We start from the raw sequence: 21,577 nt of genomic DNA on the forward strand, positions 1-21,577 counted from the left end.
TCCTTCGGATGGAGGGAAGTTTGTGGTATATTGTGATGCATTGAGGTTGGGATTGGGATGTGTGTTGATGTAGAATGAGAAGGTTATCGCTTATGCATCACGACAATTGAAGGAGTATGAGCAGTGATATCACACCCATGGTATGGAGTTGGCAGCGGTGGTATTCACACTGAAAGTTTGGCAACATTATTTGTATGGGGAGAGGTGTGAGATATACACCGATCATAAGAGCTTGAATTATTTCTTCACCCAGAAGGATTTGAATATGAGGCAAAGGCGTTGGCTGGAATTGGTGAAGGACTATGATTGTGACATCCTTTACCACCCAGGGAAAGCCAACGTAGTGACAGATGCGTTGAGTCGGAGGGGCCTAGGACAGTTGTTTAGCTCTGCATAGATATCAAAGGAGTTAGCAGAGGATATGACTAGAGTGAAGATAAAGTTGGTTGTGGGTCGGTTGGCCAATATTACCTTGCAGTCTACCCACCTAGAGAGGATAAGAGAGGGTCAGATGGTTGATTCATCATTGCAGGAGGTTAGAGGGAATGCCTTAGTTGGGATGGCTAAGGACTATTCCATTTCAGAGATTGGTTTGCTACAATATAAGGATCGGATCTGTGTTCCAATGGATATGGGTATTAAGCGAGAGATACTTGGTGAATCCCATACAACACTGTACTTACTTCATCCAGGCACCACAAAGATGTACCAGGATCTACGGACATTATATTGGTGGCCTGGGATGAAGAAAGATGTGGTAGAGTACGTGGCCAAGTGTTTGACCTGTCAGTAGGTGAAGGCTGAGCATCAGCGACTAGCAGGGTTGCTATAGCCTTTGGGTATTCTCGAGTAGAAATTATAGGATATTACCATGGATTTTTTTGGAGGTTTACCCAGGATAGTGGGGCTACACAACTCAGTGTGGGTGATAGTAGACAGGTACACCAAGTCTGCTCACTTTTTGCCAGTGAAGACAGCCTATACCGTGGCTCAGTACGCGGAGCTATACGTGAGGGAGATTGTACGTCTCCATAGGGTTCCCAAGTCTATAGTATCAGATCGGGATCCTATATTTACCTCAAAGTTTTGGGGTGGATTGCAGAAGGCTATGGGAACTCAGCTGAAGTTAAATACGACTTTTAATCCTCAGACCGATGGACAATCTGAGAGGGTGATTCAGGTTTTGGAGGACATGCTTAGAGCGTGTGTGATAGAATTTGAGGGGTCTTGGAGTAAGAATCTTCTGTTGATTGAGTTTTCATACAATAACAATTATCAATCAACGATTGGAGTGGCTCCATACGAGATGTTATATGGGAGGAGGTGTAGATCGCCCATTCATTGGGACGAGATGGGTGAGAGGAAGTATTTGGGACCCGAGATGGTTTAAAAGACTAATGAGGCTATTGAGAAGATCCGAGCTTGAATGCTCGCCTCATAGAGCAGACAGAAAAGATACGATGATCCTAAGCGTAGGGACGTGGAGTTCAAGGTAGGGGACCACGTGTTTCTACGAGTCTCACTAATGCGAGGGGTGAGAAGGTTTGGGAAAAAGGGCAAGCTAAGGCCTAGGTTCATAGGACCATTTGAGAGCCTAGAGAGGATCGGGCAGGTGGCCTACAAATTGGCACTGCCACCATTATTATCAGGGGTTAATGACGTATTCCATATTTCTATGCTTCGGAAATATGTCTAAGATACGACTCGTGTGTTGAAGTATGAGGAATTGGAGTTGCAGACATATTTATCTTATGAGGAGCGACTGGTTCAGGTCTTAGACATGAAAGATAAGGTTCTACGGAACAAGACGATTCCTTTAGTCAAAGTATTGTGGAGGAATAGTAGTGTAGTGTCCCAGAAAATTTACTTAGCTAGCTAGATAGAAGTAGTAGTTAGTATTAGTGTGTAGTATGTTAGATTCCATGGATTTTGGTTCAAGTCGAGACTTAGTTGGACACTCATAGCAACAGTTATGGATTTTATAAGTTTAATCTATAGTTTAAGAATATTAATTATAACATAAGGTTTGATTAATATTGCTGGTTCTAGAAATATATTTATTATAACCTAAGGTTTAGATAGAATTGTTAAGAATGTGACACTTGTCACATTCATGTTTATTAAGGATTTAAGTATTTTGATGAATAGTTTAATTAAAAGAAAGATCTAGAAGCTCTAGAACTTTCCAGAAACTGTTAGGATCGTATTATGACTTAGTCAAAGCTATTTACTCAATTCAAAATATGCTGAAAAAGTGCAAATACATGTTTGATATATCAACGTATGCTGATATATCGCAGTTATAGGGGCTAATATATCGCCTACAGAAGATACAGAAAACACGTTGACTTTGCACGAACGTTCGAACATGGCTCAGGAAAATGGACCAGTCGATATATCGCCCAGGGTAGGCGATATATCGCCCCTGGTGTTTTAATTTTTGAAAGTTTGGATTTTAAATTTTAAAATAGCCTTAACCACTTTGACCTGTCTTTGAAAAATTTTGACCGAGTTTTTGGCTTCTGTTGAAAGAAAATTCAAATATTTTTCATTTTGTATTCATTTATTTATTCAAATTAAAATGGGTTAGTTTCACTCCATGAACTCTTTAAATAGGATCTAGTACTCAGCCATTTTCTTCATTCTTCAAGCAATTGTTCAGAGCCTCCAAGTTGCTAGTGTTACTATAGAGAGAAACACTTGGGTTTTGGGTTAAAAGCTTTATCATTCTAAGGTTTTCTAAACACTTGGGAAGTGAGATATAGTGAGATTTTGGTATCGATGTTTAGATCAATTCATAAGATCATTCAAGGTATTCTTATCCTTAAGTTCAGTTCTTTATGGTTCTTTAGTTTTCTTTATTTTCTTTCTTTTAGATCCTAACTCTTGTTTATGATTCTTGGTTAGGTGTTTAAGTTACTTGAAACTTAAGGTTCTTCTTAGTAAGTTTCTTTTTTATGGTTTAGTTCTCTTTTCATATTTATTCTTTAGAGATACTCACCATTCTTACTGTTGGTTTTTAGGAGTGTTCTAATTCCGTTCTTGTTCCCAAATATCCCGGTTTGTGGTAAGGAAAATAGGATAGATTATATGTGCTTATATGTTTATGTTATGTTATGTTTTATACTATGCTATGATATGTATATGTATAATTATGTTTTTTAGTCCTTGGGCATATGACTTGCCTAGATAGCAAGCCCCAAGAATATGTTTTATAGTCGCTTGAGCATATGACTTGCTTAGATAGCAAGGCCCAAGAATTTTTATCATTTTCATTGTTTAGAGTTATGATTTACCCTACCTCAATTAGTAGACAGAGGACCTAGATGGGTTATTTTTATATTATTTCATATAATATAATATTTGATTAAATAATGTGACAAAATGTGATTTGTCACACCTTGTAACATATTATTGAGAGTCACAAAATTAGACACATGTGTGTGCCCAAATGTGACATATTTTGGAGTTACACAATCAGTTACAAATTTGTAACTCCCAAATATTACCCAATAATGTGTATATTATATGTTACACATTTGAGATTGGATTTCACAAAGTCATGATGATATATGACTGTTGGAGACATGTTTTTAACTCCCAATAGGTGTTTGGAGGTTACAAAATCATGTGGGAAAGGATTTGGGACGTTTTGGAACGTTTTGGAAAAATGACTTTTTTGTGCTGAAAATGGCCTGTGGCCCCGGCCACTGAATTTCAGTGGCCGCGGCCTGGGGGACAAAAGCCAGTGAGGCTGACAGCCTATGTGAATTTTCCAAATTGAACGGTTCTAACATCCCAAATAACTCCCAAATCTCCATTTTAATTCCATAAACATCCAATTAAATATTGGTAACAGCCATGAGGGTTGGTGGAATTTGAAATTCAAAGGGGTATCTCAAACTCTATAAATAGGAGCCTAATGCTCACTTGTAAGACAACACACCATTTTTCATCCACAAAGCACTTGGCTGAAAAATACACCTTGAGGCTTGATAATTCCAGAGAGCTATTTCCTTGAGAGATCCCTTAGTGCTTAGAGAATAGGGGGAAATAAGCTTTTGGACAAAGGTCTTGAACCTTGTTCAAGTTGGTGATCCCCACTACTCTACACTTTGGTTGTGTGAGAGTTTGTGTTTTCATTCTTTTGTTCTTCTTATTTACTTGTATTGTTATAGTATTGAGTTTGTAATCTTCTTCTTCTACATCTTTTGATTTACTTGTATTTTGAGAAATTGAGTTGTGATACTTATTTAATCAATATTATCTTGTCCATTGTATTTTTGCATAGAGTTGTATTTGGTTTTTCCATAATTCCATTGAGCAATAATATATATTCTCTAACAGTTATCATATACTACCAAGTGATCTAACCTACCTCGATTAGTAGACAGAGGACCTACATAGTTTATCACATGCCATGTTAATGAGTTAATGGCCATTAATATTGTAGTCCTATATGATATATGTTTTTATAGTCATATGTTTTTATAGTATATGTTATGTTATAGTCATATGTTTATTATTTATGATATGTATGTTGTTAGTAGATTTTTCTTGCTGGGCATTAGGCTCATTCCTTTACTTTTAGCTTGATGGAGGGAAATGATTTATGAAAGGCGGAAAGATTCATGGCAGCTTGGCTTGTGTGTTGAGGATGAATGGATTGAATGGATTGCGTGTCGATCGAGGATGACGTTATATTTTTTTTAGTCTTTTAAATTATGTTTTGATGTAATTCTGCAAATAGTATTTAAACAATTAAAGTTTATGTTTTATAAATAATGAGATCCCATACCATGTCACATTTTATTTTATAGTTTTACCTTATCTTGTATTGCTACAATATTATGGGTTTTAAATAAAATTATGTTATTTATGATGTATGTTCCCAAAAATAGTAGCTATGTCTAGTAGTGTTAATAGTCCAAGGCCTTAGAAATAGTTGGGTCATTATAGTTGGTATCAGAGCCAGGTTCATACGCATGAAGTTCTCCTTGATACACATGCACAAGCTCCGAATCTAACCACCAATGTAAGTGTTTATGTTTATTATGCTTATGTTTATGATTATAGCTAGCATTTTAGCCCTTATGTTTTCATTTAAGAATGGATGGAGCCTTGACCTATGAGGATATCTGAGCCATTAAGTCATTGAAAATGATTAGAGAGCTAAGGAATACAATAGGAGTGTTAGAAAGAATCACTTGGAGATCGATTTTATTCCACAAGGAGATAGTTCACCTCCAAACTACTAAGAAAATTATGATGAGAGCTACGGAGAAATATGTCTTAGTAATTAGGCTTTTTAAAGATTTTCCTTCTGTAATTTCAACATTAGAAGAAATATGGGAGACTATAGATGATGAAGATGATTTACCGGTAGCCATGAGATATTATTTTCTCATACTTATGTTCACCTCTAAGTTGGAATTTCAATTCACTAATGAGCAAAAACATAGAATCTTTATGAATCTTCCCCGAGGAAATTTTGAGGCTCAAGATAATGATGATTATGAGGAGATAGATGATGATATGTTAGATGAAGGGTTAGATGTAGAAGATCTTGATTTTTAGATTCACCCTAGTTATGTTAGTTTATTTCTTTATTTATTTATTATTTTTGCATTTATGATTGTACTTAGTGGAAAACCTTTTTCCAAATGAATATTATTGTTATTTTTGAATGACATGTATGAGTTTGATTTTTTTACAATCATAATAAATAATAAATTTAATGAATAATGACCAAGTTCGGTGAGGGTGGATACAAATCAATGGATCAAGTTCTATATTGAGAGTTAGGGGCCGATAGTAGTGGGAACGATTTTACTAATCCCAGCCCTCCCTCAATATGGTTAACTTTGGAACATCGACGAGTTTCGAGCCTGAGAATTAAGTCATATAGGATGATTAGAAACATACTTAGAAAGTAATAAAGATGGCTTATTTTTCTAAGTATAGGAACACACCCTAATTATAAAGAAGGCTTATATAATTTTTCATAAGGAATCATAACTAATAAGTCCGAGTTATGTTTGCTTAGATTAAATTTTCGCCTTAGAACCTATTAGAGAAAGTTCTAACATGTTTTTCTTAACTGTTAGAACTCTGCTGAAGATGTCACTCAGAAGGTCTGCATGCACAAACGTCAATGCCTCCAGTGCCGCTCATGAGACTAGTGAAGCCCCTCCAGTTCGCATAAGAGGAGCGAGTGCTACCAATGCTACTGCTAACAGAAGTGCACCGCCGCCTCTTGTTGACAACACCGCTGAAATTGTCAGGCTACGACACCAAGTGGAAGAACTTCTTTAGCAACAATGCCAACAGGCTTAGCCGCAGCCTCAAACTCAGCCTCAGCCGCAACCACAACCTCAACCAGCAGTTCAAACACCCCAACAAGTAGGTCCTTATGGGGGTTGGCCAATGGCGAACTATGGGCCCTACCCAGCTCAGTACATGGAGCCAATCTACGAGCGGTTTTGTAAGCAACACGCTCCAAACTTTGAAGGGACAACAGACCCCTTCGAGGTGGAAGAATGGCTCAGAAATGTAGAGTCGATCCTAGCACACATGAATCTTGTCAACACGGACCGCATTTCCTGCGTTTCTTCTCTTCTAAAGAAGGATGCTAGAATTTGGTGGGATTAAGTTCAGCAGACTCATGATGTCGCCACCATGACATGGACTAGATTTGTGGAGCTTTTTCACAAGAAGTACTACAACTTGACAGTCATCGCTATGAGGGTGGAAGAGTTCACCAGTTTGAAGCAGAGTATGCTCGCCAGTTCGACCGACTAGCCAAGTTTGCACCAGAATTGGTTCCAGAAGACTTTTTGAGGGTCACCAAGTTCGTTAGAGGACTCAGACCAAAGATTGAGCTAGGAGTCAAGCTAGCAACTCCTGGAACCACTTCTTATGCCGATGCTCTAGAAACGACTATAGAAGTGGAAAGGCTTCAGGCGAATGTTAGTAAAGAGAAAACCAGTAAGCCTAAACCTAAACAGCAGAATCAACCTCAAAATGGTCAGAACCACCACAACAACCGTCAGCCTAGCAACAATAATGGTCAGAAGAGAAGGCACCCTGACAACAAGCAATCCGACAATGACAAAAGAGCACGGACTAACAATGGAAGTAGTAGGTCAGGTTATGTAGAATACCCGCAGTGCTCTAGGTGCCAAAAGAAACATCCTGGGGAGTGCCGTGAAAACACCAAGGGATGTTACAATTATGGTCAGGAAGGTCATCGGAAGAGAAAATGTCCACAGCTCAAGCAAGAAGAAAAAGAGGGACAACAAGATGGTTCCTGCCAGAGTCTTTGGCTTGACCCAGGGAGAAGCTGAAGCTAGTAACAAAATGGTCACAAGTCAGATTCCTATCCTCAATAATATATGTTAAGTTATTTGATTCGGGAGCAACACACTCGTATATCTCGTTAGGAATGATAGATAAATTAGACAAACCTTGTGAAAGATTTAGAACTAGGTTTGTGACAAAATTGCCTTTGGGCGAAGTAGTCCTATCATCACGGATAGTATGAGGCGTACCGATCAAAATTGAGGATGTAGAACTAGAAGGAGACCTGATAGAGTTAGAGATTAAAAACTTTGATGTGATACTGGGCATGGATTGGCTAGCAAGGCATGGCGCAACCATCGACTGCAGACGCAAGCAAGTGATGTTCGAAACTCCTGACGGTCAGAGACTATATTTTATGGGAAAGGTTTCGGGACTATGAACACCGCTTATTTGATCTCTCAAAGCTCAGAGGATGATAGAGAAAGGATGTCACGCATTCTTAGCCAACGTCACAGATGTGGTAAAGGAAACACCACTAAAGGTTGAAGACGTCCGCATCATAAAGGAATTCCCAAAAGTATTTCTTGACGGCTTACCAGGGTTGCCGCCGACTTGGGAATTTGACTTCACAATCGAGCTAGTACTGGGAACCGAGCTTATCTCAAAGGCACCATACCGAATGGCACCTACCGAACTCAAGGAGGTAAAGATGCAACTACAAGAACTCTTAGACTTGGGTTTCATTAGACCAAGCCATTCGCCATGGGGAGCACCGGTTCTATTTGTGAAGAAGAAAGATGGAAGCATGCGGATGTGTATAGATTACTGTGAGCTGAATAAGGTGACAATAAAAAATAAGTACCCGCTACCCCGGATTGACGACTTGTTTGATCAACTCGGAGGAGCGACTATGTTTTCTAAGATTTATTTACGATCTGGGTATCACCAACTCAAGGTACCGGAAGAGGATATTCCTAAGACAACTTTTAGAACTCGATATGGACATTACGAGTTTCTAGTTATGTATTTTGGTCTTGCCAATGCTCCAGACGCATTTATGGATTTAATGAATAGGGTCTTTAAGGATTACTTGGACAAATTCATCGTAGTGTTCATCGATGATATTTTTGTGTACTCAAAGGACAAAGTCGAGCACGAGGAACATTTAAGAATGACCATGTTGTGACTAAAAGAGCATCAACTTTAAGCCAAGTTCAAGAAGTGTGAATTTTGGCTTTCACAAGTAGCGTTCCTCGGCCACATAGTATCCAAGGATGGAGTTACTGTAGACCCATCTAAAGTAGAGGCTATGAAGGATTGGCCAAGACCTAAGCATTCGTCAGAGGTTAGAAGTATTCTTGGGCTAGCAGGCTACTAACAGAGGTTTGTAGAAGGCTTTTCTAAGATAGCCACTCACTTACTAACCTGACCCGGAAATAGCAAAGGTTCAACTGGACGGATAAGTGTGAAGAGAGCTTCCAGTTGCTTAAGGATAAACTATGCTCAGCACCAATACTTTGTGTACCGACACCCAACGACAAGTTTGTGGTCTACTGTGATGCGCTGAAGCAAGGTTTGGGTTGTGTGCTGATGCAGAATGAAAAAGTGATAGCCTATACCTCAAGGCAGCTAAAGGAATACGAGCAACGCTATCCAACACATGATTTGGAGTTAGCAGCTGGTCTTCACATTGAAAATCTGGCGCCACTATCTTTATGGAGAACGATGTGAGAATTATACGGACCATAAGAGCTTAAAGTATTTCTTCACGCAGAAGGAGCTCAACATGAGGCAGCGTAGGTGGTTAGAATTAGTAAAGGATTATGATTGCGAAATCCTATACCACTCGAGAAAAGCAAACGTAGTTGTTGATGTGCTAAGCAGAAAGAGTTACGGGAATCTAGTAGCAATATCCGAAATAGAAAAGCCGCTTCAGCAAGAGCTGATCAATGTCGGGATAGAAGTAGTCATTGGTAAACTGGCTAACTTGTCCATCTAGTTAAGTCTGTTAGAAGATATACAGATCGGACAAGGGCATGATGACACATTAGTATCTTACATAGCTATAGTCAAAGAAGGCAAGGCCACATATTTCTTTATATCAGGACAAGGATTCTTGAGATATAAGGACCGAGTATGCGTGCCGAATGATCATGGAATTAAGATGAAGATTTTAGAAGAAGCGTACAATACCCCATACTCAGTTCACCCAGGGTCGACCAAGAGGACTCATGACCTTAAGGCATTGTATTGGTGGCCAGGAATGAAGAAAGATGTAGCGGAATATGTGTCTAAATTCTTAGTATGCCAACAAGTGAAAGCAGAACATTAGTGGCCTGCAGGCTTATTGCAACCGCTTAATATTCCAGAATGGAAGTGGGAGGACATAGCCATGGATTTTGTGACAGGACTACCACGAACAAATAAGCAGTACAACTCGACTTGGGTAGTAGTAGATAGACTAATCAAGTCAGCTCACTTCCTTCCTGTTAAGACTACATACACAGCGGATCAGAAAGCAGACGTTTATGTCCGAGAAATAGTAAGACTGCATGGAATCCCTAAGACCATAGTATCCGATAGAGGATCGGTGTTTACAACGAGATTTTGGGGAAGCTTGCAGCAAGCTATGGGTACCAAGTTAAGTCTTAGTACGATATTTCATCTTCAGACCGATGGTCAGTTCGAGCGTACCATACATATTTTAGAGGATATGCTGCACGCTTCTGTACTTGACTTCAGAGGATCTTGGAGTAAGTATTTTCCATTGATAGAGTTCTCCTACAACAATAGCTACCCATCAATGATTGCGATGGCACCCTATGAGTTACTTTATGGAAGAAGATGTCGATTGCCGTTACATTGGGTACGAGGTAGGAGAAAGGCAACTTCTTGGACCCGAAGCTGTTAGAGAGGCTCAGGATGTAGTAGTGCTGATTAGAAAGCGTATGCTCGCTGCTCAAAGCTGACAGAAAAGTTATGCAGATGCCAAGCGGCGTGATGTGGAATTCAAAGTCAGAGATCAAGTTTTCTTAAAGATATCTCCTATGAAAGGTGTGAAGCGGTTTGGGAAGAAAGGCAAGCTTAGTCCCCGCTTTATAGGTCCTTTTGAGATATTGGACAAGGTGGGAACAGTTGCATATAAATTAGCCCTACTGCTAGCTCTAGCATATAGCCATAATGTATTCACATCTCGATGCTGCATAGATATATGTCAGACCCATCTCACGTCCTCAAGTACGGTACGATAGCACTCCAGAAAGACTTGAGTTACGAGGAACGATCCGTTAGCATCCTAGATAGAGGGATGAAGGATTTATGGTCTAAGAGTATTCTGATAGTCAAGGTCCTATGGAGTAATAGTTCTGAACGGGAGGCAACGTGGGAGTTGGAGGAAGACATGTTAGCTCGATATCTGAAATTGTTTGGTAAGTAAATTTCGGGGATGAAATTCTTTTAAGTAGGGGAGAATTGTAGTGTCCCAGAATATTTACTTAGCTAGCTAGATAGTAGTAGTAGTTAGTATTAGTTTGTAGTATGTTAGATTCCGTGGATTTTGGTTCAAGCCGGGACTTAGTTGGACACTCATAGCAACAGTTGTGGATTTTATAAGTTTAATCTATAGTTTAAGAATATTAATTATAACATAAGGTTTGATTAATATTGCTGGTTCTAGAAATATATTTATTATAGCCTAAGGTTTCGATAGAATTGTTAAGAATGTGACACTTGCCACATTCATGTTTATTAAGGATTTAAGTATTTTGATGAATAGTTTAATTAAAAGAAAGATCTAGAAGCTCTAGAACCTTCCAGAAATTGTTAGGATCGTATTATGACTCAGTCAAAGCTGTTTACTCAATTCAAAATATGCTGAAAAAGTGAAAATACATGTTTGATATATCAACGTATGCCGATATATCGCAACTATAAGGGCCGATATATCGCCTACGGAAGATACAAAAAACACGTCCACTTTGCATGAACGTTCGAACAGGGCTCGAGAAAATGGACCAGCCGATATATCGCCCAGGGTAGGCGATTTATCGCCCCTAGTGTTTTAATTTTTGAAAGTTTGGATTTTAAATTTTAAACTAGCCTTAACCACTTAGACCTGCCTTTGAACGATTTTGACCGAGTTTTGGGCGTCTGTTGAATGAAAATTCAAATCTTTTTCATTTTGTATTCATTTATTTATTCAAATTAGAAGGGGTTAGTTTCACTTCTTGAACTCTATAAATAGGACCTAGTACTCAGCCATTTTCTTCATTCTTCAAGCAATTGTTCAGAGCCTCCAAGTTGCTAGTGTTACTATAGAGAGAAACACTTGGATTTTGGGTTAAAAGCTTTATCATTCTAAGGTTTTCTAAACACTTGGGAAGTGAGATATAGTGAGATTTTGGTATTGAGGTTTAGATCAATTCATAAGATCATTCAAGGTATTCTTATCCTTAAGTTCAGTTCTTTATGGTTCTTTAGTTTTCTTTATTTTCTTTCTTTCAGATCCTAACTCTTGTTTATGATTCTTGGTTAGGTGTTTAAGTTTCTTGAAACTTAAGGTTCTTCTTGGTAAGTTTCTTTTTTATGGTTTAGTTCTCTTTTCATATTTATTCTTTAGAGATACTCACCATTCTTACTGTTGGTTTTTAGGAGTGTTCTAATTCCGTTCTTGTTCCCATATATCCCGGTTTGTGGTAAGGAAAATAGGATAGATTATATGTGCTTATATGTTTATGTTATGATTTATGCTATGATATGTATATGTATAATTATGTTTTGTAGTCCTTGGGCATACGACTTGCCTAGATAGCAAGCCCTAAGAATATATTTTATAGTCGCTTGGACATATGACTTGCTTAGATAGCAAGCCCCAAGAATTTTTATCATTTTCATGGTTTAGAGTTATGATTTACTCTGCCTTGATTAGTAGACAGAGGACCTAAATGAGTTATCATATACTACCAAGTGATCTAACCTACCTCGATTAGTAGACAGAGGACCTAGATGATTTATCACATTCCATGTTAATGAGTTAATGGCCATTAATATTGTAGTCCTATATGATATATGTTTTTATAGTCATATGTTTTATAATATATGTTATGTTATAGTCGTATGTTTATGATTTATGATATATATGTTGTTAGTAGATTTTTCTTGCTGGGCATTAGGCTCATTCCTTTACTTTTAGCTTGATGTCGGGAAATGATTTATGGAAGGCGGAAAGTTTCATGGCAGCTTGGCTTGTGTGTTAAGGATGAATGGATTGAATGGACTGCGTGTCGATCGAGGATGACGTTATATTTTTTTAGTCTTTTAAATTATGTTTTGATGTAATTCTGCAAATAGTATTTAAACAATTAAAGTTTATGTTTCATGTTTTATAAATAATGGGATCCCATACCATATCACATTTTCTTTCATAGTTTTACCTTATCTTGTATTGCTATAATATTTTGGGTTTTAAATAAAGTTATGTTATTTATGATGTATGTTCCCAAAAATAGTCGCTATGTCTAGTAGTTTTAATGGTCCAAGGTCTTAGAAATAGTTGGTTCATTACAAGTAGGGTCGAGGAAGCGATCTGGGAGCTTGAGTCATCGATGCGGGACCGGTATCCCAAGTTATTCAGGTAAAATTTCGAGGACGAAATTCTCAGTAGGAGGGGATAGTTGTAACGACCCAAAATTTGCTAATAGGGCTTAGGGCCTTGAATAGTGTGTCGGGAGGGCATAATTGGTTTATATGCATGTTTAATTGGTTAAATGCATGATTACCGTGGCATGCATGATTAATATGATTATATGATTATATGAGTATGTTATAAGCATGTTTATAACTACTAAATATGCATGTGGGCTGTAACGCTCCACGTCACTATGGCTGCTTCCTGGAATGATGACTGGCCCTACAAACCAACACGAGTCTTTCTAGCGTGCCCTGTCCTCACTCGCACGCTTCCTGGGAAAATTTCCCAGGAGGTCACCCATCTTGAGATTACTCCAGGTCAAGCACGCTTAACTTTGGAGTTCTCAAGTGATGGGCTACCGAAAAGACAATCCTGGGAAGCTTTCCCAGGAAGCGTGCAAGTGAGGACAAGCCATGTTGGAAAGACTCATGTTGGTTTGTAGGGCCAGTCTTCATTCCAGAAAGCAGCCATAGTGACATGGGGTGTTACAAATGGTATCAGAGCCTTGACCTAGTTGGAAGTGTGGCCGACGGGGACGTTGGGCCCGTAAGGGGGGTGTTTGTGACAGTTAGAATCACGTGATCCGTAAGGGGAAAGACCGGGTAAAGCTATGCAATCCCACACTGCTTGGGGAAGGTCAATTGTGATGATTCTAAGACCATGTAGGTATGGGACTACACAGTTGCAGAGAGCATAAATGGATTGATGGGTACTACCTATGCCAACAAGATGCATCTTCTTTTCGGTAGCCCATCACTTGAGAACTCAAAAGTGAAGCGTGCTTGACCTGGAGTAATCTCAAGATGGTTGACCTGCTGAGAAGTTTTCCCAGGAAGCACGTTGGAAAGACTCATGTTGGTTTGAAGGGCCAGTCGTCATTCCAGAAAGCAGCCATAGTGGCATGGGGTGTTACATAGGCCCTTTATAGCTTCTAAGGGCATATCGGTAATTTTGACCCATTGAGGGCATAAATGTGATTAATTGTAGAGACCACATTATTATGTGGGTATATTTGCAGTATATGACTCAAGATGGTCCTAGTAAGCGGATTAGCGAAATAGTCACAACGGGGTTTAATACCCAGCTCGGGGGAGTCTAGGGGTATTTTTGGGAATTTTGAGAATATTTTGGGATATATTAAGTAATGAATAAGTATTTGGTAATTGTTTGGACACGACATGATTAATTGGTAAATGCTTGGAACACTTGAGGAATTAGTAGGAATCTGGAAGAATGACCATTTTACCCTTAGGAACCATTAGAAGATTGAATAGTTTAAGGGGCAAAATGGTCTTTTTGGGATAATGATGTACTTAGATTAGACTTGGGGATGTATTATAATAAACTAAAAGTCCCAAAATTCTAAAAAAACGTTCTCTTCATCCCTCTAGAACTAAGAAGGAAAGTTGATGGAGAATTCAAGGATTAAGTTGGATTTGGGCTAGTAAAGGTGAGGAAAAGATAAGTTAAAGACACTCAAAGGTTTTTGAGGAGTTTAGATCATCAAGTCAGGTAAGATTTCAACATTAATTTACTGAATTGAGCTGAGTTATTGTGAAGCTTAGAACTTGTGTAAAATTCTGGGTTTTGATTGATTTTGGGTGTGTAATAGGAGTAAGGATTGATTATGGGCTAGTTATGATATTTAGACCAAAAGGATGGGGATTCTAGGCTTGAATCTGGGATTGGTTGCTGAATTGGGATGAGAATTTGAGATTGGACTTATGGGAAAATGCTGAGAAAACCCAGAAAATCTAGGTTTGTAGGGCCGCGACCCACCTCTGGGGCGCCACGGCTAGCATGCCCAGAGGGCCATGGGTGGCTCTCTGACTTGAAGGCGCGTCGCGGCCCTAGGGGGCAAGTCGTGGCCCGCCTCCCCCTGAAGCTTGAGGATTGAGCCTTTGACTTGGGGGCGCACCGCGACCCTTAGGGTTAGGTTGCGGCCCGCCTAGGGATTTTTTTGCCTTAGGTTGGTTTCTACAATTGGTGAGGTTCGGGGGTTCGAACCTAGGTGCTTGGGACAATTTCTACTACCCGGTTTAGTAGAAATCGAGGTCCCAGAGGCTAGTTTTTGTCTCCTAAGTATTTTTTTGGATTAGAAGTTGATTATTACCCATTGGCCACTGTGACTAGGTTTATCACCAAGGCTCAGGACTGAGGATCGTGCTTGGGACCATTCTGTATTTTCCGCTCAGAATTCAAGGTAAGAAAACTGCACCCTTGTGTGGCTGCATTGAGACTGAGATTCCCTGTATCTGAGTATATGTGTTGTATAACTGTGATATTGTTATGTGAAATATGAAATGATCGACCTAAGAGTGTCGGGGATGATGCATGCGCACAGGACGAGGCTCGGCCACTGTGAGCCGGGGTCAGCTAGATAAACACTGAACTTGGCCTAAGCGAGCCGGAGTCAGTTGAGTAAATAGAGGGCTCGGCCTAAGGGTGCAGACCCTGAGCATTTGTATATTGATTGAGATCTATTACTTAACAAAAATGTTTACTGTTAATAGTTTGATGCTTATGACTTGTTGAATTTCTTGATAACTGACTTTTGATTGATTGGTTGCAATAATTGATTATGTATCGACTGTTATGGTTTTCTTGCTAGGCCTTGGCTCACGGGTGCTACGTGGTGCAGGTAAAGGCAAGGGTAAGCTGGATCAACCATGAGTTGGAGAGCTCTAGGGGCGAAGTGTACATCGTTAGCTGCTCGTCCGCCATGGCCGAGGGAAAGTACAGGGATAGAGCCTAAAATTTGTGTTTTGCCATTAGAGTGGCTACTGGTTGTATATAACTTTTGAGAATTGTAAACGTCTCTTAAACCCTGTTTTTGGGATCCCATGTACCAAACTTCTATTTTAATGAAAATGAACTGTTTATGTTCAAAATCTTTTAAACCTAACCTGGTAATTGACCTTAGGATCACATTACTGTTCAAACCACTTCATTAGCAAGTCTTGCACTATTTTAAAACACATAGTGTAACAGTCTTGGTTATTCAGGGTGTTACAAGTACCTTTGACGTGGCACCTTGGAACTTCATGATCATTTGTTCAAGTATCATATTGAATACTTGTTAATTTCGAGCTTATCTCTTGTGACCCTACATTTCGAGGCTATTTATTTAGTCTTGAAATTTTGGTGTAACATTTTGCCCCTCAAAAGTGTTTGTTTGAATCCTATGAGAAGAAAAATTTTAAACTTCACTTTCGAGAAACGTGCCCATCTATCACACTCGAGTGTGGATACGTGTCAACACAAGAGTGGATACTATGAGTACTATCTTTCTGCACACATCCTTTCATATTCCCCTTTTTGCCCCCACTTTTCGAGATTAAACGTGGTCCATTGGATCATGCTTTAATATGTTTCAAGGCCCTAGATTCATCCCTGAATGCCACCTTTTTGCCTATTTACCTCCCTCATTCATCTTGTCCATTCTCAGTTTTACTTTCCTAACCTGAGTCTGAGAATCTCTATAACAGTGTATGGCCTTAGCTTTCAGCTCAAAAGCTACTCGGAGCGTTGCTAACAATGCCTCATATTCAGCCTCATTATTTGACGCCTCGAAGACAAATCTTAAGGCTGAGTGAAACCTATTTCTTGATGGGGTTATTAGGATAATGCCTGCCCCGATCCGTTCTCATTGGAGGATCCATCAACATAAAGTCTCCACAGCTTGCGAGCTGGGGTTATGACTTCTTCGTTGGTTATTCCTGTACATTCAACTATAAATTTAGCCAAGGTCTGACCTTTTATCGTTGTTCTCGGGTGGTATGTGATCTCGAACTGCCCAAATTCAACCGCTCACTTTAATAGTCTTCCAGATGATTAAGGTTTTTCTAATATCTGTCTTAGTGGCTAATCAGTCAGCACATGAATAGGATGCACTTGAAAGTAAGGTCGAAGCTTCGAGACGCATGAACTAGGCATAGTGCTAGTTTTTTCCATCACTGGATATATTGATTCAGCTCCTAGTAGCGTTTGTTGACGTAGTAGACTGGTATTTGTACTTTCTTATCCTCCTAAACAAGTGTTTCCTTGATTGCATGCTCGATTGTAGCGAGGTATAAGTACAATATTTCCCCCATGACTAGTTTGGATAAGATTGGTGGCTTAGCGAGGTGCTTTTTGAGAGCCTGAAAGGCAAGCTCGCACTCATCTGACCATTCGAACTTCTTGCCCCCTCTCAAAAGATTAAATAATGGTAGGCACTTGTCTGTGGATTTTGAGATGAACCTACTTAAAGCAACCATTCGTCCAGTTAAAATCTGGACATATTTATGCTTTCGAGGTGAAGGCATATTGATTAATGCTTTGATCTTATCCGGGGTTTCCTTGATGCCTCGAGCATTCACTATAAATCCTAAGAACTTTCCCGAAGATGCCCCGAATGAGCACTTTTGTGGCTTGAGTCTCATGTTATACTTTCAAAGTATAGTGAAGCATTCTATGAGGTCATCAACATGGTTATTATTGTGTTTGGACTCAACTAGAATGTCATCCACATACACTTCCATGTTATTTCTGATTTGCTTGGCAAACATTCTATTTACTAGTCTTTGGTACATCGCTCCAACACTTTTGAGCCCGAAAGGCATCACGTTGTAACAATATAGCCCTTTATCCGTCATGAAGCTCGTATGCTCCTGGTCGGGTGCATACGTTGCTATCTAGTTATATCCAGAATATGCATCCATGAATGACATGATATCGTGACCGAGGTTGCATCAACGAGCTGATCGATTCGAGGTAACAGAAAAAAGTCTTTCAGGCATGCTTTGTTGAGGTCTGAATAATCGATGCAAGTTCGCCACTTGCCACTCAGTTTCGGGACCGCTACTGGGTTAGCTATCCATGCTGGGTAGAAAGCATCTCGATTAAATTGATTTGCCTCTTTTGACCTCCTCTTTCAAGGCCTTTTTTCTCTCATTGTTGATAACTCTTGAATAAAGAGTTATTTTTCATACTTTTAAGCTTATTAATATAGAATTAGGTTGAGTGATGTTTGTGTATGTTTGTTATTTTCTTTCCTTTTTGTGTTTTTGTGTTCTTTTTTGTGTTTTAGAGCTGAAAGTAGCAAATCAGGAGTTTATGCATGAATTTGTCCAAAGAAAACAATGAAAAGTGAAATGGCTCTTAATTGTATATTTTGTGTTGAAATATCAGGTTTTGTTGGAGTAAAAGAAGTTTTGCTGGAGCATTTTTAGTAGGATTGAAAGATGAGAATTCAACATATAAAGGATAGGAATGTGGCATGTCATTAATTGACTTGTCAAAGGGAGGTGCGGTGGCAAAAATAAGAGTTTTTGGCTGCATTTTAAAGGAGAAAATTATGGAAGAATGGAGAGTATCATGTGTGGGAGGCTTGGAGGGCATTTTTGGCACATGAGAAAAGAGGGTTTTGCACTCTAGCTGAAGAAAAAGAATGAACAACCTCCATTTACCCAATTAAGCCATCTATGAGAGGGAGAGCACCAAGTACAAGAGAGATCGACAACACGAAGAAGGAAGAATAGGAAAAGAAGAGAAGATTGATTCCATCATTATTTTTGGGCTATTTCTTCTCCTTTGTTATTTCTTTCCTATTTTATTTTAGTATTTGGTGTTTGAACTCCCATGGATATATTTAATTTTGTATTTGTGTTTCTTATTTTAGCCATGAACTAGATATTTTGAGGCTTGGATTATTAATGAAATCTATTTCTTATTTCATAATTTCTAGCACTTTATCTTAGCAATTTACCCATTTGTTCATTAAAATGTGCTTATTGATGATTTCTTGTTGTTGATTGGCCACCAATTGCAAGATATTGAGTTATATTTGTGCTGAGAAGTTTGAATATAATGGATATATTTTAATGACACAAGTGGATAATCTTGTTAGGTTATGTTTGTGAATAGAATAGGAATATGTTATTTACCTTGTGTAACAATTATGAATTGATGCTTAATTCTAGATTCTTAAACTTGATTGGCGTAGGAATATGTTAAATTAGGTGAAAGAATTAATACCATAGGATTTGGAAAAGTTCTTGAGCTTGTTTTGAATTCTTGTTAACTCTAGGTAATTTTGCTACAACAAAACGTTCAAGTCAGTTGACATAGTGGGATTTAATAATTCAAGCCTATTTCAACCAATTAATTTTACCTCACTTTAGATTAGCATTGCAGTTTATTTTTGAGCATTTTTAATTGATTCCAAGTAGTGTTAGTTTACAAAATCAAAACAATTTAATTTGGTTACTTTTGCAATTGTTTGGTAATTGATTTGTGCATTAGTTTTAATTTTCAATCCATATGGAGATGATACTCAACTTATCACTTTATTATTTGTTTTGTGACTGTGTACACTCACACTATTGATAAAAATAAATCACAACAAGTTTTTGGCGCCGTTGTCGGGGATTGAAATTAAAATTTTGTGTATTATTAATTACTTAGCAAATTGTTTTTCTTATTTTGTACTAATCTTGTTTGCTTGATCTTGTTCTTAGCAAGGTTGATTTCGTTGCATGAACGAGCATCAAGATTTTGAGTTAGGCCCTATTGATCCCAATATTGGTGTACATTTAGAAGAAGGTTAAGGGAACAACGGGCTCAACTTCACCCTGCTATGGCTCAAGAAGGTGAAGGGGTTGAGGAAATTAGAGCTCAACCCATGCTTAATGCGATAGTTGGAGTTGTTAATGAAGCAACCAATGCTTTGAATGTCGCTAATGCAATTGTTATGGCCGATGATAGAGAGAGGGCCATAAGTACGCTGCCCCAATGTTTAACGAGCTAAATCCTAGTATTGTTAAGCTTGAAATTTAAGCAGCTCAATTTGAGTTGAAGCCCGTGATGTTCCAAATGTTGCAGACAGTGGGTCAATTTAGTGGGCTGCCTACAGAGGATCCTCATCTCTATCTTCGGTCATTTTTGGAGGTGAGTGATTCCTTCAAGTTGCAAGGCATTACTGAAGAGTCCTTGAGGTTGAAATTGTTCCTTTTTTCTCCAAGGGACAGAGCTAGAGCTTGGCTCAATACACTTCATTCTAACTCAGTTACTACTTGGCATGAGCTAGCTCAGAAATTTTTGATGAAGTATTTCCCTCCAACAAAAAATGCCAAGTTTCAGAATGAGATTATTTCTTTTCAACAGTTGGAGGATGAGTCTGTGTGTGATGCTAAGGAGAGGTTTAAAGAGTTATTGAGGAAGTTCCCACATCATGGTATTCCACATTGTATTCAAATGGAGACTTTTTATAATGGTCTCAATGCCTCCACACGAATGGTTTTGGATGCTTCAAAATGGGGGCTAGTCTTTCTAATTCCAACAATGAAGCATATGAGATTTTGGAGAAGATTGCCAACAATAATTACCAATGGTCTAATGCTAGAGCTCCAACAGGAAAGAAAGTAGCAGGTATTCATGAGGTAGATGCTTTGACAACTTTGGCCACTCAAGGTACACTTGCACATTATTGATCAAAATAAATCACAACAGTCGTTAAGGAGTCTTCACTTTTGCAATTTCAAATGGAAGCTTTTGTCGATGTTTAGTGCGTGGCTTAGAACATTGGGACTAATCCCAATCATGTCTGAGTGCAACCACGTAAATACATCCTGGTTTTCCCTCAGGAAGCGAATTAATTGCTATCTTGCTTTCTTTATGAGGTTCTTCCTGATTTTCACCACCTTGGTGGTTTCCTTATCATCGAGTTGAATGTCTTCGAGCTCTTCAATGGGACCGAGATTAGACCTATCTTCTTCTTATCTAGGCATGATTTCTTCTTTGACCTTGTAGATTCTTTCTTCAATTTCCTCTATAATTACCAGTGCATGTTCACTGGCTTGACCTTTCCCCTTCATGGAGATACTATAGCACTCTCAAGCTACTAATTGATCTCCTTTCAATGTATCAATACCACTAGGTGTTGGGAATTTTACGACCAAGTGCAAAATAGTTGTGACTACTCCAAACCCAATCAGAGCTCGTCTCTCGAGTAGGACATTGTAGGCTGATGGGGTGTCCCCTACTATAAACTCCAACATCTTAGTTATCGAGACTGGAGACTGGAGAGTATACTGGCGATTCCCTCTCTTGAGAATTTGTACAAGGTAGTTGCACAAGATTTTAAGTCTCGAACAAACAACCCCATTTTTCCAGGGTCGCTTTATAAAGGATAATTACCGAGCTCCTGCTATAGATTAGGACTTGGCGGATCCTCCTGTTCGTGAGCTAGAATGTTATGACCAGGGGTCATTGTGAGGAAATTGGACATAGGAAGCATCTTCTTCAATGAAAGTAAATTGTTGGGATTTGACTTTTTGCTATTTTGGCGCTCATGGTTCAGGCACACAGGGAGATCCATCTCCCATTTTTAACTCCTGGACATACCTCTTTTGAGCATTTCTGCTCGCCCCTACAATGTGAGATCCCAGCAACAGTTATTACATCTTTTCCATCGATTGGGGGAGGTCGATTATCCTCCCTCATAGGTAGTGTCGCGACTCGTTGAGTAGATTGAGCTGGAGCCTGAGCTTGATTTATATTTCGGACATACTACCCGAGGTAACCTCTCAAGATCAGTCCTTTGAT

General features: G+C 39.0%; 1 non-coding gene across 1 annotated transcript; it reads right to left on the minus strand.

Annotated features, from left to right (window-relative positions):
* Positions 1–20,105: 20,105 nt before the first annotated feature.
* On the minus strand, positions 20,106–20,211 carry LOC133813110 (small nucleolar RNA R71). Its single transcript, XR_009884154.1, has one exon. It is a non-coding gene; the product is annotated as a small nucleolar RNA R71 (small nucleolar RNA).
* Positions 20,212–21,577: the final 1,366 nt, after the last annotated feature.

The sequence above is a fragment of the Humulus lupulus genome, chromosome 1 (assembly GCF_963169125.1).
Source record: "Humulus lupulus chromosome 1, drHumLupu1.1, whole genome shotgun sequence".
Classification (NCBI taxonomy): domain Eukaryota; kingdom Viridiplantae; phylum Streptophyta; class Magnoliopsida; order Rosales; family Cannabaceae; genus Humulus; species Humulus lupulus.